This window comes from Panthera leo, chromosome D4 (assembly GCF_018350215.1).
Source record: "Panthera leo isolate Ple1 chromosome D4, P.leo_Ple1_pat1.1, whole genome shotgun sequence".
In the NCBI taxonomy this organism is placed as follows: domain Eukaryota; kingdom Metazoa; phylum Chordata; class Mammalia; order Carnivora; family Felidae; genus Panthera; species Panthera leo.
The window spans coordinates 49,603,876-49,626,448 of NC_056691.1; positions in this window are offsets into that span (position 1 = coordinate 49,603,876).

A 22,573-nucleotide genomic window follows, 5' to 3' on the forward strand; every position below is an offset into this window, starting at 1 on the left:
CTCAAGTCATTTTAGGAGGCCAGTATAACCCTGATACCAAAACCTAACAAAAATATTAGAAGAACAAAAATTACAGACCACTGTTTGTCATGAATATAAACATAGAAATTGTCGTTAAAATATTAGGAGATTGGATCCAGCATTATAGAAAAAAAAAATAAACATTATTGCCAAATGTATTAGTCAAGTTTCCCCAGAGAAACAGAACCAATATTATAACTGTGTTTAAAAGAAACTCTTCTTAAAAATATACTGTTTTCATGAAGAGTTCATAATGGAAATTATAATATACAGAACTGAGTAAAAATAAAATCATTGAATATCTGAGTTGTGGGATGTAACTATAGCAATAATAAAGGGAAACACGTAGCATTAAATGCATACATTAAGAAAAGAAGAAAGCTAAAAGTCATTAAGCTAAGCATCCTACTCAAGAAAGTAGAAAAAGCTAAGCAGGAATATTGTATGAATGACCTATGCAAGAAAAACATCAGAAGTTTCATATACCAACAACAACCAATTAGAAATCACAATAGTTTGAAATACTATTCAGGGGTGCCTGGGTGGCTTAGTCGGTTAAGCATCCAACTCTTAGTTTCAGCTAAGGTCATGATCACATGCCATGCTGGCAGCACAGAGACTTGGGATTCTGTGTCCCTCTCTCTGCCCCTTCCCTGCTCACTCTCTCTCTCTCTCTCTCTCTCTGTCTCGCACAAAATAAATAAACATTAAATAAATAAATAAATAAATAAATAAATAAATAAATAAATAAATAAAATACTATTCAGAATAGCAAGAAAGTAAGACATATCCATAATCAAGATATTACAAATGTATACATTCACCAAAGGACAAAAAGAAAAGGCAGTTGCTTTACCATATATATTTCATGTAAGACACATATTATTTTAAAGTATATATATTGAAATTTAAGTACCCAATGTGCCCTTTTTCAGACAGCTATCTAGTTTAGTGTGCTGAGAGCAATGAAAATTTAAGCTTAAGTATTTTATCCCCCTGAATGTCACCCCTAAATCTCAAAATTATCTAAGTGGTTCTTTCCGTGCTCAAGCAGCACCTTTGCCTACTTTCACCTCTACACGTGTCCCTCTCTTTTGAATGTATGTGTTTTGGTGTTTACCTTCTCCGTGTGACCACATGTTCCCTAAAGTGAGAGGTTGTGTCATATTCATCTTCATACACTCAGTATCAACCACTGTGCCTAATTACAGAAAGTACTCCAATAAATGTTCATTTGTTGAGGATGTTACAAATTGTAGATGTCAAAAATTCTGATGAAAAGAACAATGGTCTAGGAGTTAGAGAAGCTGTGTTCTGGTCCCAATTCTGCCATTAAATACTTGGGTGATTTTAAGATATTTATATCTTTGAGCCTCAGCATCTTTATTTGTAATGTGGAGGTAAACATTCTTGGCTTACCAATTTCAAGTGATACTTAAAACATTTTAAGTATAAAAGCAACTGAGATATTGCAAATCATTACAAAGATATGATAGATTATAACAACTGAACGGTTTCCATCAGTTTGTGAGTGACATGGCCAAACTAAGAAGCATAGTCAATATTCCCAAAGTACTAGTTAGTGTAAACTTTTCTCAACTGCACTTGAGAAACAGATTATATTTTATAAAGAAGAGCTCACCAATAATGTGTGGACTTCCCACAGGTTCTTCTTATATCGTGCTATTGACACATCTTCATGTCAATGTTCCCTTGAACTTGGGCAGACTTTTTTTTTTAATGCTTGTTCATTTATTTTGAGGGGGGAGGGGCAAAGAGAGAGGGAGAGAGAGAATCCCAGGCAGTCTCCACACTGTCAGTGCAGAGCCCGACCTGGGGTTTGATCTCATGAACTATGAGATCCTGACTAGAGCCAAAATCAAGAGTTGGATGCTTAGCCAGCTGAGCCACACAGGCACCCTTTTTAACTGCATTAATCAATAGAATGTGACAGAAGTGACCCTGTATAACTTCCATAGGTTACAAAAATCAGTATCTCTCTTGATACACTTGCCCTTGAAATCCAGCCACTTCGTGGTGAGAAACCTGAAGCCATATGTTCAGCCTACCCAACTTCTCAGCCAAAAACCAGAAACAAGAGCTAAGGCACGTAAGTCAATGAGCCTTTAGCATTCCAACCTTCAGACTTCAAATATTCTTTCTGGGGTCAGACAGTGTAACAAAGACATCCCTAAGTGAGCCCTATCTGAAAATCTGACCCACAGAAAGTGTGAAAGATAATAAATATTCATTGTTTTTCAAGTCACTTAGTTCTGGGGTAGTTACATAACAATAGATCACTAACACAACTTGATTTCCACAAATACTTCTAAACACTTCATAAGATACAGCAGATTCTGCCTCCTCTCCTGTTAGCGTGTGATATATCTTTAGCAGGACTCCGAAGGCAGAGCTGACAGATTTCAATGGAGAAGATACCTAAGATAGGAACTGTAATTTTTAAAGAACGCTTGCAGTTGGAGTTTCTGATTTGGGAGGGAATGGGGCAGAGAAGGACAAGCTAATGAGAAACTTCAATTTGGAAAATACTGAGCTAGTAATACATCTTCAAGCCAGCCTTCCCATGGCAACTTTTTGTTCGAGCACGGGCATGAAATATTTAGAATTGCTAGAACTCCACTAGGAAGACTTTTATCCCTGCAAAAGAGTTTGTAGCCAGAAGCTGCCTGCTAGCACCGCATGCAAGAACGCACCATTTGTTCAATGCCAGAGTTTACTCTTTGAATGACTGACACACTCAAACCCATCTCCAAAGGCTCCTTTGCCTTTGTGACTGACACCTCCCAGGAAAGAGGGGTTGTAATTGCCTCTTGTTTAGGGACTGGAGGCTATTGGAGGGTATCGCTTTGGAGTGCCAGAGACCTTCCACTCAGCAAGCATCACAGGCTCTGTGGGAGAAATATTTCAACTCAGTGGGAAAGACAAAGGCAATGGGTATAAAGAAATTCATGGGGCTGACGTGTTTCTGTCCAGTCTTCCCAGGGTTGTCATTTCATTTCACCCAGTTACAGGGACTTGTTTAAAATCTGTCACAACAGATTTTATGACACATTCATTTGAGGAAAAAAAAAAATCCCGGGTATGTTCCTGTCCCGCCCACATCCTCCTCAGAGAATATCAAAAATGGGAAATCAGCAATGTCACATTCTGCCCAAGCAGAAGCTCTGCAGCTGACAAGAAAATCATGCGCTCCTCATTTCGGGGAAAGTAGACATGGAGGCATGGAGAGTGCGTGACAGACTTCAAAATGGCCTGAGTTCAAAGAGGTTGTCAACCTAGGTGGTTTCTCAGATGAACCAAAAATGTCCCTAAGAGGCAGGAAAACTGGAGATTCAGTTTAATGAAAGTACAGATTTTCATAGAGCAAAACATTATATATGTGAATGGGTTTGACCTAGTCATGACTAGGGTGGACCATATAGATCAATAATTCCCAAACTTTCTACAAGAATTATTATTATTATTATTATCATTATTTAGTATGGGATATATATTGTGCCTATGAATTATATAATTCTATTCAAAATATGTGGCCTTGATATTTTTGCAGCCTGGCCCCATCTTATTATGGGGTAAATATATGGTGTATGTTAGATATTCTGAAATATTGAGGCTAGATTGTGTACATACTTACCACCTACTTCCGAGGACTCCTAAGATGGTGAAAAATACAAGCAAAGAGCAATCAATCTAGAAAAATGCAGGGAGATGTCCTTTTTCCACAGATAGAAAAACATCAAAGGTCTAAAAAGTTAAGAAGTCCCTTTGCTGAATCCTCTGTGGTAAACTGAAAATATGAAAACATCAAAGCTGCTTGAGCAAGCCCGTTAACACAGCAAAATTCCTGTGGGAAACAAAAGCTAGAAATAGAGACACAAAGTACCTATGTTTAAGAAAACCCCAATAATATAGTTGTTAAAATCACGCCCTATGACAGAAGGCCTGTGTTTGAAACACAACCGTGCCATTGATTAACTAACTATATGCCCTTGGGCAAGTTATAGAACCTTAGTTTCTTATCTGTAAAATGGGGATCGCAGAAGTTACCTGCATCCAGTAATTTAGGGAAACTTTTAAATGTCATACATGTAAAGTACTTGGAACAGTAATTCATAATAAGATATGAATAAATGTTGTCTATGAGCAGTAGTTTTGTGAAAGACCATCCTATATGGAAAATGGTTTTTACTGAACTCCTGCCTGACAAAATTTTAAAGAACAGAAAAGCATTGGTCTAGGTCACAGAGTAAGAAGCACAGCTAAGATTCAAACCTAGGCAGGCTGGCTATAGAAATTACATCTGGAAAGTACAAAACGTACACACGTGATTTCATTTTGCTTAGACCTATACAACACAATACTCTGAACTATTCTTTTTACAACGAGGGAACAGAAGCCCAAAAGGATGTGTCACTTGCACAGTCACAGAGCAACATTAAGGACGAGACGGGCCTTCCCACAGAGGTTGTTTTTTTTACCCTATTCCTTTTCCAGTCTCTCTTCCTAAAGCATATTTATTTTATGCTCAAAAATGTCACTCCTACTTCTCTTATATTGCTCTTTTTTCTCACCACCCTACCCATCAAGAAATCTCAACCACCATGAATGTCACCATGTCTATGAACTCTTCCCTTAGAAGAGTTGTTCGACTTGTTAATTTCTCACTTTTCTAATTTTCTTCCATACCCACTGTCTACAGTCTTGTTACTCAAAGTAGGGTCCATAACCCAGCAACATCAGCATCATCTGGGAGCTGGTTAGAAAAAGCTGAATGTCAGGCTCCATCCTGGACCTCCTGAGGAGATTCTAAATTTTAACTAGATTCCCAGATAACGTGGGCATTTTGGTGTTTGAGAGGGTTTCTCAACAACATGATTAGCATTTTGGGCTGGATGTTTCTTTATATTAGGGCAGTGGTCCTGTGTACTGTAGGATGTTGAGCAGATCCCTGGCCTCTACCCACTAGCGGGTATAGTAGTGTACCCTCCCACCCCACCTCTCTCCCCTCATTCCTCTACCCCTTCCCCCTACCCACTGGAACAAAAATGTCTCCAGATATGGTCAAATATCACCTGCAGAGGGTGCAAATCAATCCTAGTTGAGAACCACTGGTCTACCCAGAACAAATTTTCTCCTCAGTCATATGGTTGCCCATATTCTTCACTGTAGTTTTAGAGTAGTAATTTTATGTCTTCAGTACTTGATTATAAATGCCACATCTCCTTCCTCCATATCCCTTGTACTGGATATCATAGTGGTTGCCTACAACAGTAACCATCCTTATACTGTTCCCTTCTCTCCTATTCCACTTACTCTTGATTTATGAGATCAATCTCCAAATAAAATACCTGCATAAGTCTTTGTTTCAAGCTCTGCTTTCAAGGGAACCCATACTAAGTCACTCCTATAAAATCTAGAGGAACATGGGTACTATAGTCAATAAATGTGTGTCAATTAAATTCATGCTCATTGAGGGGAGTGGTAGTATATTAGATGTGTTCATCTCTCCATTAACCATGAAAATAACTAGTATGTGAGTCACTCAATAAATAATTAACCAAATTAGTATAAAATCTATTCAGTTTTATCTCCTTCTGTTTAAATAATACCTTTGTTACCACTGCTACTTTAATTTTATAAGCCAATTGTTGGGAAAGACTAATGTTTGCAGTATTTTCTTTGAAATCAACATAGTTAATTACTTTCTAGTTATTAAATGTGATACAGGAAGTGAGGGTATGAGAAATTTCTAAGTTGGGCACAAGAAAGAAACTTCATCTGGGATTTCCCAAGCCATCGTTTTTACCAGTTTCACTTTTAAGGGGAAGATTGAAGGAAGACTAATTTCTGAATTAATTTTCCTCTGAATATTTTTCCAGGTGCAATAATACTAGTGTTCCCTGGTGTTTCTGGAATTCATCCTGAGATTTGTCTTGATGTGTTTGTCTGCAATGATCACAATTGTTTTCTGTTATAATTATTAGAACTCGTATAAAAGAAAATAGCAGAGCCCCTAACACTCTGGTTTTAGTGTTTACTCAAATGATTAGTATCAAAAAAGAAGCAGCAGAAAAGTGCAATGCCACTTGTTGGTTTAAAACAAAAATGATGCATTGTAAATAAAATGCATAGATATCATGTGATAGTTAGATTTGTTACATTAATGTATTCAGCAGCAAAATCATACATATCTTCTTAAATTTTATTATAGCTTTCCAATAATGAATTGCAGTTAACTAATTGAGATAAGCCTAAAAGGAGTTGCAAAATGACCTTTCTATTATGGAGTAATAATGTTCATTGGGATTATTGTTCTTACGTTACATTAAAATGTGTATCTATCAGAAGCTACCAGAGTTCTAGCTACCAGTGTAGCATTAGTACAAGGTGAGGAGGCAGCTGACAAACATTGATTCATTTAAAAGGATGGCTTCAGCCATTTCCCCCACTGCATTTTATCCACAGAAGCATTCTGTCACAGCTGTCAAGGTTCACCTACCTTAGCAAGTAACCGATCACAGTGATTTGTAAAAACTGACTTTAAACCCTCACTCAGTGGGGCTGTATCTCAGGAAAGGTTCTTGGGAGATGCAAGGTTAAACTGATGGATCACTCGAACTACAGCCTGATGGCGCTCAATATCGTTCTTAGCATCCCAAGGACAGAGAAGGAGCCTAGAAAGTAAGAAGGCAAAATGTGCCAACAATTGAAGATCAGGCCAAGAAGAAGCGTGAGGCCTCAGAAAAAAATGTAAATCTGGGTAATTGGGCGAAAAGGTCCAATATGAAAAGCAGGCTCAAATAAGTGTCAATAGGAGTGGCTTACACCTGCAGTCTGTGGTATCTGTCCATAAGCTGGTTATAGGTTAATGGGGATGTTTCACCAACCTCTGGTTACAAGTTTAAAGTAAATAAGAATCATATATGGCGTTTTTCATAGAGACAAGTTTACTCAACTCAAAAGATTGTCCTTTATTATGTTATAATTATATCTTTCCTACTTTTTTGGTTAGTTATTTTAGTTAAGCTAAGTAATATTCTATTATTCTCTCCTCTCTGCGATAACCAATCTGAAATGTCTGTGCCTTCAGATGATAAAGTTTTATTCTGCATTCTCATTATGGTTCTGAGAGTCATTTGGGCAAAGAATAAAAAGTTGATGACTATGTGCCAGTCCTCAATTTTTTTTTAATTTTACTAATGCATGAAATCTCTAAGTGTGGGAAGCATGCTTTTATTTTTAAGCTGCAACTTTAATTCTACTTTTAAATTCAAATGGACCCTACACCTTCACACAATACCTTCTAGCTCTTTCTCCCTTTTTACTTTCCAGACCACTTCTAGAACATTCCCTAAAGACAAAAATAAGTACAGAGGTCAGGGACAGAAGAGACTGTGCAATGTGACAAGGAGCCAATTCATTGCTATGGACATTTCTACCTGGAGTCTCTATTATTTGTACATGTTAATGAACTTTTTGGATCAGGAAATAAGTATCCTGGTGGAGAATTCAATGAAGATGTGAGCTCACTAAGTAACAGAGGTCTGAAGAGCAAATAAAAAGGCAAGAATAATGAGAAAGAAGTGAGAAGAAAAAGAACGCGTGAGAATGGTACTCCTTAAATCAATAGATTCTCAGCTTAAGTACTTACTCCTTTCAGGTCTAACTTACACATTCAAAATAGATGCAGGTTAAATGGGAAAGTTTTTCCACAATGTGCCTCCTTTCCTTTCATGGAAATGGCAGCCTAAATTAAAGCCTATTGTGGTAAGGATGCCTGGCTCAACGTTCTAGGACCAAAATGTAAAAGCTATTGCATTTGTGCATTGGCAGCCAGCATTTCTCTCCTCTCTGTGTTTTTTTTCTTTCTGTAAACTGACTCTATTCTTTAACAGAAAAAAAATAAAACAGAGTATTTGTATGCTCATGACAAGACACTAACATTACTGGAGAACTGAATATGGACCAAGCAGTGCTTGAGGGAACTTTGAAAGGTATTACCTTTATTTTAAATGTAAGTAAATAAAATCTAAGAAACGTCATTAAAATGTAAACTATGTGCATAACACAGCAAAGATTTAATTAAATTAGGAAATTCCTGATAATGTTGAATTTAGATCACATAAATAGAACAGGCCTTGGTAACACCCCATGCCATATGGAGCACTGGAAGCTGACGCATTCACTAGAGGCACCAGACTTTTACTGTTATTATCAGTTGAGCATGCTCTTTCACTCTCTGTCACTCCCTTTCTCATTTAGAGGTCCACTCAATCTAAATCATCACCTGTAATAATACACAGAAGGTCCTATGACCCTTACACTTATAAAAACAGCAAAAAAGAAAGAGAATGCATGAAATAATACTCAGAAGTCAGAAAAAGAAGTATGGTTACCTTATTAGTTTTAGAACAGGAATATGTAACAAATTACAAATTGAATACAAATAGTTTTACATTAACTTGTGTTTTAGTTAGGAACCACGTCAAATGATATAATAGCCCCCAAAATGATACTGGCTTAAAGAAGACAGAGGTTTACTTCTCCCTCACATAAAACACAGGTAGGTGGACTTCTCTGTTGTTGCTCTGTCATCAACACCTGGCTTCACCTTGCAGTCCAACATGGCAGCTCCCATGATCACCTATTCATTCTAGTCTGGGAAGCAAAGTCAAGCTGCTTCCTTTTCAAGTACAGCATGAAACTTGCACATATCACTTCCAATAACAACCCATTGGCCAGACTTTAGTCACATGGTCACATAAAACTTCCAAGAAGGCTGGAAATACCGTTTTTAATCAGGTGGCTGTGCCCAACAATTATCCCATTATTAAGGAAGAACGGATGTTCTGCTGTAAGTGTCAACACTGTCACACTTATCAAAAAAAAAAAAAAATGTGAAAATCCTTAGCTGGTATTGCTACAGGAGTAGTTTCTTGTTTGATCCAATTGGTGTTCTCTTGTGCCATTGCTAAGAGTTGGCCATTAAATTCACTTCCCAATATTTCTTCATATCTTGGTTGTATAAAATACTCTTCCTTTGCCAGCAATTGCTCAAACTTGAGTCTTTAAATTGTGTTACTATGGAGGGTTACATGGGAATGTCCCATCTCTACTTACATATCTCTGCTGTGCCTTCTGTTTTCAGTACTCTGAGAATTTCTGTTGTCCTTCAAGAAAAAGAAATGTTAGCTTTTCAACAAAGTGTGATATATATATTGGACTGGACCTCAGAATACTCATCTCTTGCATAAAAGTCACATGGGTCCTAATACCCTTTGGCATTACTATCATCCAGTTCATCTGAATGCAGTTGTTAAACATCCCAGCTCTTTGGTGTGCAATAAAAGCACGTTATAAATTACACCACATGCTACAGAAACATAGGGAATAGATTAACTTACTCTAAGTTTTCTTACTGCATAATCATAGAGAAAGAGGCCAGCACTGACATAAGAGAATCAGATATCTAACTTGACTCTGACTCTAACAGTCTCTGTGACCTACAAGTCACTTAACTTCTCTACAAACCAGAGAAGTTTCCTCTTTAATCAAACAGAGAAATATCAGATGTTCTACCTGCCTTAAAGAGTTATTATGACACCTAAACAGGTTTACAAAATCATCACAGAGTGAGTTGAGAGAATTATTATTGCCAAGAAGGAAAACGTTCGGCCATTGCTGTTACTGGCAACAAAAATGGTAGGGTATGGACACTCCATAGGCCCTTATGCCAACAACTCAAAAAATAGGTGAGATTAGAATGCAGACAGAAGACATGCAGAAAATATGCATTCGGTATTTTTAAATAGAATTTATATGTCAAAGAAGTTTTAGGTTCACAGCAAAATTGAGTGGAAAGAACTGAGTGTTACTTTATACCACTGTTTTTCCGCCCTGAGACACACAACCTTCCCTACTATCAACATCCTGTCCCAGAGTGGTCCATTTGTTACAAATAATGAATGTACATTGGCACATCATTATCACCCACAGTCCATAGTTTACAATAGGGTTCATTCTTGTTGTACATTCTGTATGTTTGGACAGATGCATAATGACATGTATCCACCATTATTGGATCACACAGAATAGTTTCGCTGCTCTAAAAATCCTCTATGTTTGGCCTATTCATCTCTCTCCCCCTATAACCTCTGGCAAGCACTGACAGTTAAAAGATGGTTTCCATAGTTTTGCCTTTTCAAGAATGTCTTGTAACTAGAATTCTACAATATGTAGCCTTTTCATATTGGCTTCTTTCACTAAGCAACATGCATTTAAGATTCCTCCACATCTCTTTGTGACTTGATACCTCATTTCTCTTTAGCACTGAATAATATTCCATACCAATGGATGTAACACAGTTTATTTATACAGTTCCATTATCCACTGAAAGACATCTTGGTTGATTCTAAGTTTTGGAAATTACGACAAAGTTGCAATAATCAATTTTGTGCAGGTTTTTGTGAGGACATAACGTGTTCAAATCATTTGAGTAAACATCAAAGAGAGTGTTTGTTGAATCATATGATGAGAATGTGTTTAGTTTCATAAGATTCTGCCAAACTGTCTTCCAAATTGGCTGTTCCATTTGGCATTCCCATCAGCAATGAATGAGAGTTCTTGGTGCCCCGTGGGTTCACTAGCATTTGGTGTTATCAGTGTTTGGAATTTTTGCCATTCTAATAGATGTATAGTGGTATATGATGTTAAGCAGTTTTCATATGCTTATTTATCAGCTATATATCTTCTTTGAGGAGTCTACTCAGGTCTTTTCCCCATTTTTAAACCATGTTGTTCATTTTCCTACTGTTGAGTTTTAAGAGTTCTTTGTATATTTTGGATACCAGTCCTTTATCAGATATGACTTTTGCAAATATTTTCTCCCAGTCTATGTCTTATCTTCTTATCTCTTGACAGTGCCTTTTATAGAGCAGAAATTTTTTTAATTAGAATTAATTCTAACTTATTATTCCTTTCATGGATCATGTATTTGGTGTTCTATCTAAAAAGCTATCAAACAGACCTGAAGTCATCTAGAATTCCTCCAATTTTATCTTCCAGGAGTTTTATAATTTTGCATTTTACATTTAGGTATATTATCCTTTTTGAATTAGTTTCTTTTTAAAGGGATGAGCTCTGTGTGTAAATTATTATTATTATGTGGTGGATTTGTGTGTGTGTGTGTGTGTGTGTGTGTGTGTGTGCGTGTGCGTGTGGTTGCTATTGTTTTACCAAATAGAAGAGATGCATAGGGCAAGGTATGGGGATGGGAGGTGGTGTGGAGTTTCTGTGCCCTCTTCAAGGTGCATCATCCTCTTGACACCTTGGAGGGTTCACCAACCCATTCTCTCTCCCCCAACTTCAGAAGAATGTAAGCTTCAAAAAGGCAAGAATTATTGCCAGTTTTGTTCACTGTTGTATCCCTGGTGCCTGCTACATATTTTAAAAATCAACAAATACTGGCACAATTAATTTTTAAAGTTACAAAAACAGCAATAGGCAATAAGATACAGGTCATGTTCACAGAAGCCATACAAAACATAGATCTATTTCTTGGGCCATGGTCAGGGTCAGCTCTCACTGGAGAAAAGAAAAGGACCTTCAGAAAAAAAGTAAAAATGTTAGCATATAACTGTAAAATAAGGATAAGGCATAGAAAGAACAAAACACGAAAACTTGCTATAAACCAGAAACATTACATACATTATGCATTTTATTATTCTCAACAACACTATGAAGAAAATATTTCATTCAGGGGACAACTTTGGTTGTTAGGTAACTTGTCCAATGTCTTGCAATGAATAGGATTGCAATTCCAGTGGTGATGATTTAACTCTAGGCTTGATTTATTCTGAAAGCCAAAGAAGCTGGAAAAAGAGAGAAAAGGGATACAATGAGCTCCCTCCAGGGAAAGTGAGAGTATCTGAAGTTCAGAAGGAAAAATACAGGTAGGAGAGAATACCTTATGATGTTAAAGTAGATAGAAGGCAAAAAAAAAAAAAAAAAAAAAAAAAAAAAGGGACTTTGACAAACACAGCATAGGAAGCAATTAAGAAAAACTGCAAGAAACAGAAACAGAGGACTGGGGCGCCTGGGTGGCTCAGTCAGTTAAGTGTCCAACTTCAGCTTAAATCTCAGGGTTTGTGAGTTCAAGTCCCACATTGGGCGCCACACTGACAATGCAGAGCCTGCCTCGGGCTCTCTCTCTCCTTCTCTTGCTTTCCCTCTCTCTCTCAAAACAAACAAACAAACAAACTTAAAAAAAAAAAGAAATAGAGGACTAGAGGTAAAGAGGTAGAAAAAGATGTGTAAGTGAGGAAAGAAGGGGGAAATCTCACTTCAGGATGCACAAGTTAAATACCCCTGAAATAAAAGCACGTCGCACGGTAACTTCAGGACATGGAAGATAAAGTAATTCCTTAGGAATTAAAGGTAAGCATTTTAGAAAAAGTAGAAGGGAAGAAAATTGATATATTCCTATGTATTCTTGGAAACACTTAGAAGTAGGATGTAAATAGGTGACACATAGTTAAAAGAAAATGCCCGTAAGATGTGCTTGTACAAATTGAAGGGTTCATTCTCCACCACAGAAAAGTCTTTGGGTTATTAGGTTAGGGTGGCAGTGACTGGCTCCAGCAGAGGGTATCACTTCTGCATCACTGGGGTTGTTTTGTTTCTGACACTGACTCCCTATAGACAGCGCACCTTCGGAACGAGACGGCCCTGAGTTTAATCCCGATCCTTCATTTGTCTAACTCGCCTGCTTTCAGGCAAGCCTCAGAATCTGTTTCCTCCCGTGTGAAGCACCATCGGGCTCTACCAGAACCAGATGAGATACAGTATGTCAAATGTCATCCTAGACTCAATAAACAGTAGCTATACTATGAACAACTTCATGGCGGAACTACAAGAACTTTTTTTTTTTCAAACGAAGAAACCGAAGGGAGAGATGGCCAGGTTTGAGGTGTATTGATTTGTGAGATTAAAGTAGCCTTGAAGACAGAGGCATACAAATCATACAGGCCTAGCCATTCAGGGTATCCAAATGTCTCTCCCCAAAAGTGGAATGGGGAGCGAGTAGGCCTGAATGTTCCTTAAAAAATGGAAGTGAAAACTGTGTTTAAATGGGGCCTGGGCCATCCCTGCCCCCCCCCCCCCCCACATCAAGCCTATTTTTCTAATAATAGCCTGAGCACACTGATTGAAAATCAAACCTTCTCTCAGAAAATTCCAGCTTCTCCCCAAAGCTTTGCTTAACTGCATTAAGGCTTGCAAATATATTTTGCTACTAACTCTATAATCTAGCAGTTCACTGACATTTACAGTCTGAACTTTTTCATTTCCTCTTGGTCTTTGGGGGAGTGGAGATGTGTGGAAACATGCTGTTTGGTTTCAGATTTTGGCAGTGAGGTGATATATACCCATCTTTTCCCCTCCTTGGTTCTTTCTTTCTTTCTTTTTCTTTTTCTTTTTTTTTTTTTTTTTTTTTTTCTGCTTAGTTTACTCACAGCCCCATGGGAGCTCAGAGAATAAATCGAGTAGCTTCTTTCTTCCTTGCCACCCATTTTCAGAAGTCCCTGTGCTGAGGTGTTTAGGATGGAATATTAACTCTTTCAAGCTGCCAGGGGATTCTCTGGGGAGCTAAGTTGTTAAATACAACAAGGAAAAAAAATGGGTGTACAACTTTCTGCTTACTTTAAAAGACAAAGTTGTTTTATAAATGTCTCTTTTAAAGGAACCCAACTTATTTGTTTTTACCGCCATCATCATCTCATCAGGCATTTCTAACTAGTGCACAATCTTCAGAAATTTGTTGATTTTGAACGCTATTGTATCAAAGCACCCTATACCCAACTTCCGCATTAATCTTAACATAATTATTGTATATATCTGCTCTCTGCGCATGTAAATTCCTCCAAATGGTCTATAAGATCTTCCTAGTTCGGTCCCAATTTATTTTTGTGGCCCACTAACATTCCACAAAAGTCATAGAATCATTACATTGTTTGTTTTTAACTTGATTTTTTTATTTTTAATTAATTTTTTAAAGAATAACCAGCAGACAATATTGTATCAGTTTTGGGTGTACAATATAGTGATTCCATATTTACCAACATAATAAAATGGTCACCACAGTAAGTCTAGCTACCATCTGTCACCATACATAGCTATTAACAATACTATTGCTTACATTTCCAATGTTGTACCTTGCATCCCCTTGTCTTAATTGTTTTACAACTTTAAGATTGTACCTCTTCATGTATTCCCCTATTTCACCCATTCCTCCCCATCTCCTCATAAATCATTATATTGAATGAGCTATAAGAGGTAGGGACAATGGGTGTAAGCAGAGAACACTTCTTCCCCACCGTTCTGCCACTAAATATGCTACCAATCGTTCTTTCTCTGCTCTTGTGTGAAATCCCAAGCGGGTCTCATAGCCCACTTAGTCATTTGTGAATAATAAATACTCCTCCAGCCTCCTTCAATCTCAAGAATAGTTTTATTTTCATAATTAAAAGTGCCATCCACAGTGATAATGAAAACTTCCATCCAGCCCCTTCCTTCAACCGAAAGCTCCCCTAGTTTCTCAGGTCATGTGGGCTTCAGGCTCCAAAGCCTGCAGTGAGAGAAGACCAGTGTGGACAACTTCTCTTCTCTCTTTCAGCTCTACCTTCTCCCACTAACTGGGCACAGCCTGTCACCTCCACCCCAGGTTTGGGTTGAGGAGGTGAGGGGTTTACAGAGGAGAACCCAACTCAGTGTTACATAGGTGATGTTGGGCAGACTCCCTCTGAAGGTGATGGAAGCGCAAAGCCTGGTTCTTCCTCTCGCAGGGGCTCTATGGGCTTTTTGGGAGAACCCACGACATAAGCAATACCCCTTGTCTTGCTTGGTTCTTAAGACCCCAACCCACAGCCTCCCAGATTCAGGCATTCTGTGCTATCCAGGCTCCCTATCACAGTCCTTTGTTCTACCAGATAGTCTTATTGGGCAAGATCCTTGTTAAAATAACCCCTGGCCAACTCACCCACTCACTCAGCCCACTCACTGCCACTCACTGGCAGGCAGCACAAGCCCAATTGGCCCCCATAATGGCCCTCTTTAGTTCTGCTCTGCTCCCTCAAGCCAAAACCCCAGGAGACACACATCAAGGTGACCATATGGGCTCCTTGAAGTATCTGTAACTGACCTGAATCTGGAAAAAAAATCATCCCCCCTTTTCTTTGATGGAGCAAAAGTGGGAAATGGAAAGTTCAAAAACAATTACAGTAGAGAAAACTCTCCCTCCTCCAATTTATTTCATTTTTCTTCCAAGTCTCAGATCCTACTCTTTGATAGCTAGTTGCTGGTAGAGTAGCTTTTATAATTTCTTACATCCTTTGTAGGTCCATGGCGACTCGATTTAGAATGTTGGAGAATGGCCTCTATCGTAATGACCCAGGCCTTGGAACTCAACCAAAAGAGACCAAAAAATCCCACTTGAATTTCCTGCTGTATGAGGCTGCTTGCAGTTTCCTCAGCACTGTTTGCATTTTCCTTTCTCCTTCCTTTATTTTGTCATCAACCTAAAATCTTTATAAACTATTCCCAAAGACATATCTCAGAGGACTTTTCAGAACACATTTTCCCTCTACTTACAATTGAGAAGACCTTTTTTTTTTTTTTTTTTGGAAACTCTTATATCCTTTGTATGGTATTCACATTCTCCCTCCGAGTCTGATGATTTCTAGGAGTCTAATGATTTATAAAATTGTTTTATCTTTTTATGAGTCATAAGCTTCTTGAAAAAAAGGCTTGTTTCTTCACATTTATCTTTGTAAACCCTGTAGCTCACTAAGCCATGCATTCAAAAAAAATTTTTTTAGCTTCTAAAGTGCTCAACTTAGCATAAAACCTACCGTGAAGCCCAGCAACCCCACTCCTAGAGAAATGAAGGCTTTATGTCTGCACAAAAAGCTGCACATGAATGTTCACAGCAACATTATTCTTAATAGCCAAAAATTGGAAACAGCCCAAATGTTCATCAAGTTCTGAATGGATAACCAAAACATCAGATATCCATACAATGGAATGCTATTCAACAATAAAAAGGAACAAAGCAGTGATATATGCTACAACATGGATGAACCTCACAAACATGCCACATGAAAGAAACCAGACACAAAAGATGACAAAGTGTATGATTCCCTTTATAACAAATGTTGAAAAGAGCCAAATGTATAGAGATATAAAGTACATTGGTGGTCACCTGGGCTGGGGGTGGGAATGGGGATTAACTGTAAATGATCATGAAGGATCTTACAGGAGTGATAAAAATGTTACACAACTCAGTAAATTTACAAAAAATCATTGAATTATACATTTAAAGGGAGTGAATTTTATGATATGTAAATTATACCTCAATAAAGTTTTAAAAACCTGCTTGCTCAGTGGAATTTGGGATTTTTTCCTCTTATGTCAGCTTCTCGGAGGTGTTAATGCTTCGGAAGCCTTGAACAGTCCAAAGTAGGAGGGAACAGGCCCTCTGGGCCTATGCCTCGTTCTCTGAGTCATAAACGAACATATTGTTTCCATATCAAAAACCAGGATTCTTGAAATTTCAGGTGAGGGCAGAGCACAGTTAGATTGAGTGCAGCAGAAATGCACCAATGGTTTTTTGGCAGTGAAAAGAGCTGATGGTCTCCCCAAGTGTCTAGCTTAATAATAAAAAGTGACTTGGGCACTGAGCATTAAAATTTCCTCATAACCTGAAAATCTTTTCTTTGTGCGATTTTAAATCATAAAAACTTTAAATTGTAGCAAAGTAATTTAGAAATCAATCAGCTTCCCGAGTATAAAATGAACAATGTGGGATCCATGTTTCCCTCTAGATATGTAAAATAAAATCGTACTTTAAGAATGGCCTCAACTTGGGGCGCCTGGGTGGCTCAGTCGGTTGAGCATCTGACTTCGGTTCAGATCACGATCTCACAACTTGTGAGTTCCAGCCCCACATCAGGTTCTGTGCTGACAGCCTGGGGCCTGCTTTGGATTCTGTGTCTCCCTCTCTCCCTGCCCCTAACCCACTTGCATTCTGTCTCTATCTCTCTCAAAAATAAAAAAAATAAACATTAAAAAATTAAAAAAAAAAAAGAATGGCATAACTTTAGCCACTGGTAAATATATATGTCATGTAAGAGAATAGATAAAAGTCATTCATCACCAGAGATGAGATCTGTAAGTTCCATGTTAGGCTTAAAGGTGTATTGTTTTAAATAAACATAACATTTATAATTATTTTAATGTATATGTTAAAACGCTTTGGCTATTTCCATGGTTAGGAGATCATCTATAGGAATCTATCTAAATGAATTTGAGTGAATTATGATTTGGTCTCCAAAGAATTTTCTTTAAGAGCTCTTTATGAGCTCAAATTACAAGGGCAGTGGTTTGTATTTCCAAATTCCCAGGGCTTAAGTCACTTGTATAGCAACAACAAATAAACATACCATAAACATTAGTAATAATCAAAAGCACATAGGCAAAGAAACGATGTGTTTATTGTAATGACTACAAACACTGCTCGCTGAGTAATAATTATATACTTGACACAGTAAAAGAATTGATCAAAATTCTCAAACATCCACTGCCCCCTCACCTCATGGCCAGTTACGCAAAGATCACAGTGACTGGGAGGCTTGGTGTTTTGCACCTCTAGAAGGCATCAGGATTTAAACTCAGGCTCAAACAAAACCGGAAAAGAGGAATGGGTAACAGGAATATGTAGCAGGAAGTCATTCTTCTCATTTAACTATGCTAAGGACAAGGAAACAATAGCCAACATCCAATCCACCCAGGTATTCATTCACTAGTCCAAGAATTATTTATTGAGTGCTAACTCTGCACCCAGAAGTGGTGGTATAGTAGTCACTGTCCTCATGAGGCTCACATTGTACATCGAACACACTAACAAATAAAAACAATCACACAATTGTGAGAATAGCGGCAACGGGTGGTGTCTGTGCAAGAAGGGATGGGAAGAGTTCTCAGGGAATGCCTGAGCAGCTGGCACATTCAAAGAACTTTAACTAAAACTCTGTTGGAGGAAATAAGGGATGAGTGAGACACGCGGGTTGAAGAGATGAAGGGAGAGCTGGAAGACGTTTATGAGGAATTTGGATTGTATTCTCAGTCAAGGAATGACACAATGTGATTCATACTCTGAGGACATCCTTCTGCTGAGGTGAGAACGAATATGTATTTAGAGTTAGAGTCGACAGTTTTTACTGATAAATTGGATTCTGTGGATGCAAGTTAAGGAAGAAAGAAACAGTTGCTTGACTCATATCCCTCTGGATCCTTTCAAAACATTTTGTGTGCATCTCCTGCTTCCTTTTTGGTATACTTCTGCTTCTAAGAATTACTACCTGTGCGTGGATGGATGGATGGATGGATGGATGGATTGAATGATTGATTGATTGATTTCTGGTGGTGGTAGGAGTATTGCTCTCCAGCTATTGCAGGCCACTCGGCTCACAGGCATAGAAAGCCAAAAGCCTGAGAATGCACAGGCTTCTGGGAAAATCTTTAACCCATGATTGAGGAGTCTAAGAGTATGAAAGCTCCAGCTCCCTTCCTAGGGTCAAGGCAATCCTGAGACTTACATTACAGTCCTGAGTTTCCTTAAGAGAGAGGTCATTGGAACTGTGTCTGATATTTCATTCTAACTGGATGTCTTCTTTTATCTGTCCTGTTTCCCCAACTTCCTTACCAGTTTCCTCTGTGAGCCTTTCCTCAATAAACCATTTGCAAGAAATCCTGTGTTGGGATAGGTGTTCAGATGTTCCATTGTTTACCCCAAGATGGCAGAAGACCTTAGAAGACCTGCACGTCTTCTCTTTTCTTTTCAAATCTCTAATACTTCCTTCCCCACCCACATCCCAATGACTTTGCCTCCTAATTCACTCAGAAAGCACAAAGAGTCAGTCGACTCCTTCCTAACAGTCTTATCTCAGGGCCTTCACATCTCCTGTTCTTTGGCCTGAAATGCTTCACCCAGGCATCTGCATATGGCATCCCTCATTTCCTTTATGTCTCCAATGTCACCACATCCACAAGACCTTTCCTAGTGGCTCAATATAGTTACTCTTCCCTGTTGTATTGATTTATTTTGAAGCACAGTGTTTATCACTATTTGGTATATATTTCTTTTTATATTATTTTCCTTCTCCATCTGCTCTATGAATTTAACTATTTTTTCTCTTTTTTTACCCAATTAATCCATTTAATTTATTAGATACTAGAATAACTCTTATTCAATACTTGTAGATTGTACTTATGAAATATTTTTATTCTCAAGGTAATTTTTTTTCTTTTCCTTTAACTCCAGTTAATTAGCGTACAGTGTTATATAGGCTTCAGGTATACAATATAGGATTTAGCAGTTCCATACATCACCCAGTGTCTATCACAAGTGCACTCCTTAATCCCCATCACCTATTTCACCTATCCCTTATCCCAACCCCCCTCCAGTAATCATCAGTTTGTTCTCTATAGCTAAGAGCCTGTTTCTTGATTTGTCTCTCTCTTTTTCCTTTGCTTGTTCGTTTTGTTTCTTACATTCCATATATGAGTGGAATCATATGCCATTTGTCTTTCTCTGACTGATTTATAACTCTTAGCCTTATACTCTGTGGTTCCATCCATGCCATTGCAAATGGCAAGATATTCTTTTTATGGCTAAATAGTGTTCCATTATATATATATATATATATATATATATATATATATATATATATATATACACCACATCTTCGTTATCCATTCATCTGTCAGCAGACACTTGGTCTGCTTCCATATTTTGGCTATTGTAAATAATGCTTCTGTAAACATAGGGTGGCATGTATCCCTTTGAATTTGTGTTTTTGTGTTCTTTGGGTAAATACCCAGTAGTGTGATTGCTCAATCACAGGGCAGTTCTATTTTTAACTTTTTGAGGAACCTCCATACTTTTTTCCACAGTGACTATACCAGTTTACAGTCCCAACAAGAGGGCACAAGGGTTCCATTTTCTCCATACCCTATGCCTATTTTTTAACTCAATTATTTGGGTTTTGGTTGCTAAGTTTTGTAAGTCCTTTTTACATACTGGGTATTAACCCTTCAGTGGACATGTCATTGGCAAATATCTTATCCCACTCTGTAGGTTGCCTTTTACTTTTGTTGACTGTTTCCTTTGCTGTGCAGACACTTTTTATCTTTACGTAGTCCCAACAGTTGATTTTGCTTTTGTTTCCTTTGTCTCAGAGACAAGAAGAATATCTAGAAAGAAGTTGCTACAGTCAACATCAAAGAGGTCACTTCCTGTGTTCCCTTCTAGGATATTTTACAATTTCAGATCTTACATTTAGGTCTTAATCAATTTTGAATTTATTTTTGTGTATGGTGTAAGAAAGTGGTCCAGTTTCTTTCTTTGGCATGTTGCGGTCCAGTTTTCCCAACACTATTTGTTGAAGAGACTGTTCTTTCCCCATTGGATATTCTTTTCTGCTTTGTCAAAGATTAACTGACTATATAGATATGGGTTTATTTCTGGGTTTTCTATTGTGCCCCATTGATCTCTGTGTCTATTTTGTGCCAAAACCACATTGTTTTGATCACTACAGCTTTATAATATAACTTCAAGTACAGAATTGTGATGCCTCCCACTTTACCTCTCATTTTTAAGACCGTTTTGGCTATTTGGGGTCTTCCATGGTTCCATACAAATTTTAGAATTGTTTGTTATAGTTCTGTGAAAACTGATATTGGTATTTTGATAGGGATTGTATTAAATATGTAGATAGCTTTGGGTAATATAAACATTTTAACAATATTTGTCCTTCCATGTCTTTTCATTTCCTTGTGTTATCTTCAAATTCTTCATCAGTGTTTTATAGTTTCCAGAGTACAGGTCCTTCAACTATTAGGTTTATTTCTAGGTATCTTATTTTGGGTGCAATTGTAAATGGAATTGTTTTCTTAATTTCTCTGTCTTCTGCTTCACTGTTAGTATATAGAAAAACAACAGATTTCTATACATTGATTTTGTATCCTGTGACTTTACTAAATTCGTGTATCAGTTCTAGTAGTTTTTTGGTACAGTCTTTTGGACTTTCTACATATAGTTTTGTTTTGTTTTTTGGTTTTTTTCATCGTTCTGTCTTCAGCACCTAGAATAGTGCCTGGAACAAAGTGAGCTCTCAGGCATTATATGATGAATGTATGAATGTTGAATATACTTTGATATATTCAAGTTTCCCATCAAAATACCAGTCCTGTGCAACTATTTTTTCTACAGGAGCTGGGCATTCTTACCATTCAAGTGCATTATGCTTATTACTGCAATTACTCTGAGTTTGAGTATTTTATCTTTAACTCAGTACTCCAGGTAAATTGTATTGGACATTTAAATTTCAAGTATATGTGAAATTTTTATAAAATGAAATAGTTATATGATGAATCATCAATTATTGAAATATTGGCTCAAAAAATTAATAAAAGCAAACTCCAGACTTCCTATCAACAACTTTTTAGCTAAATGCATATGACTTTGAAGAACTGTGGACATTTCCTGACCAGGAAGATCAGTATATGCTGTTTCGTACCAAATATGGCTTCTATAATTACAAAGCAACTACTTTTTTGAGGTCTACATAACACACCTGGAAGCACCTCACTTGATCAATATGCTATATTTTAGCTCTTCAGCATTCAGCACTAAAAAGTTTCCCAACCCTGTTTAAACATGTGACCTTACATACATGCACAAAGACCCCTAGAGACACAACTAACCTGGTATTGATTCTGTTTGGCAGGGAAGCAGAAACACAGAAAGGTTTGACTTATTACCGTAGGCATATAAAACACTGCTGGCATTTGTCTTGAAATATTCAGCACTCCACTATCCTCGTGTGGAATATCAGTCTTGATTATCTGGAGGAGTGTTCTAGAGAAAACATCAATGATTTCCCATATTGGCCCCAACTTGCCTCAATAAATCCTCACTCCAAATATACAAATGGGAAGAACCAGTCCATTTCAGGCAGATTAACTTGCCCCAGATACAGGTCATTCATTTTATAGGTGGAGAAATGATGGAGGTGTTAAGGGTCTGCCCAACAGGAAGCCAATCAACAGCAGAACCGGGTGAGAGCACAGCCCAGTAAATTCTTTCTACACTCCGGTATTTTTTAATCATATTCTCCAAGTCTGCAAGTCTTCCATTATGAAATTTTCTGTCTTGAGAAACTGTAGTTTTATTTTATTAACACGTTTATAAATTATAAATTCTCACTACATGGTTTCATCTTTATAACCAGCACAATAACGCAACATCAGAGCAAATGTCAGATGTAAAGCAACTGAAGAGCATTTCTCAGCAGCCATGAAATTTCAAGTGTGGGCAACACTATGGGACATCACTCTATTTGCTCCTTTCATTCACGAGTTGACCAGTCCATGTCTTTAATCATTCCATGCCACAAATCCTGTCCTACTGACCACA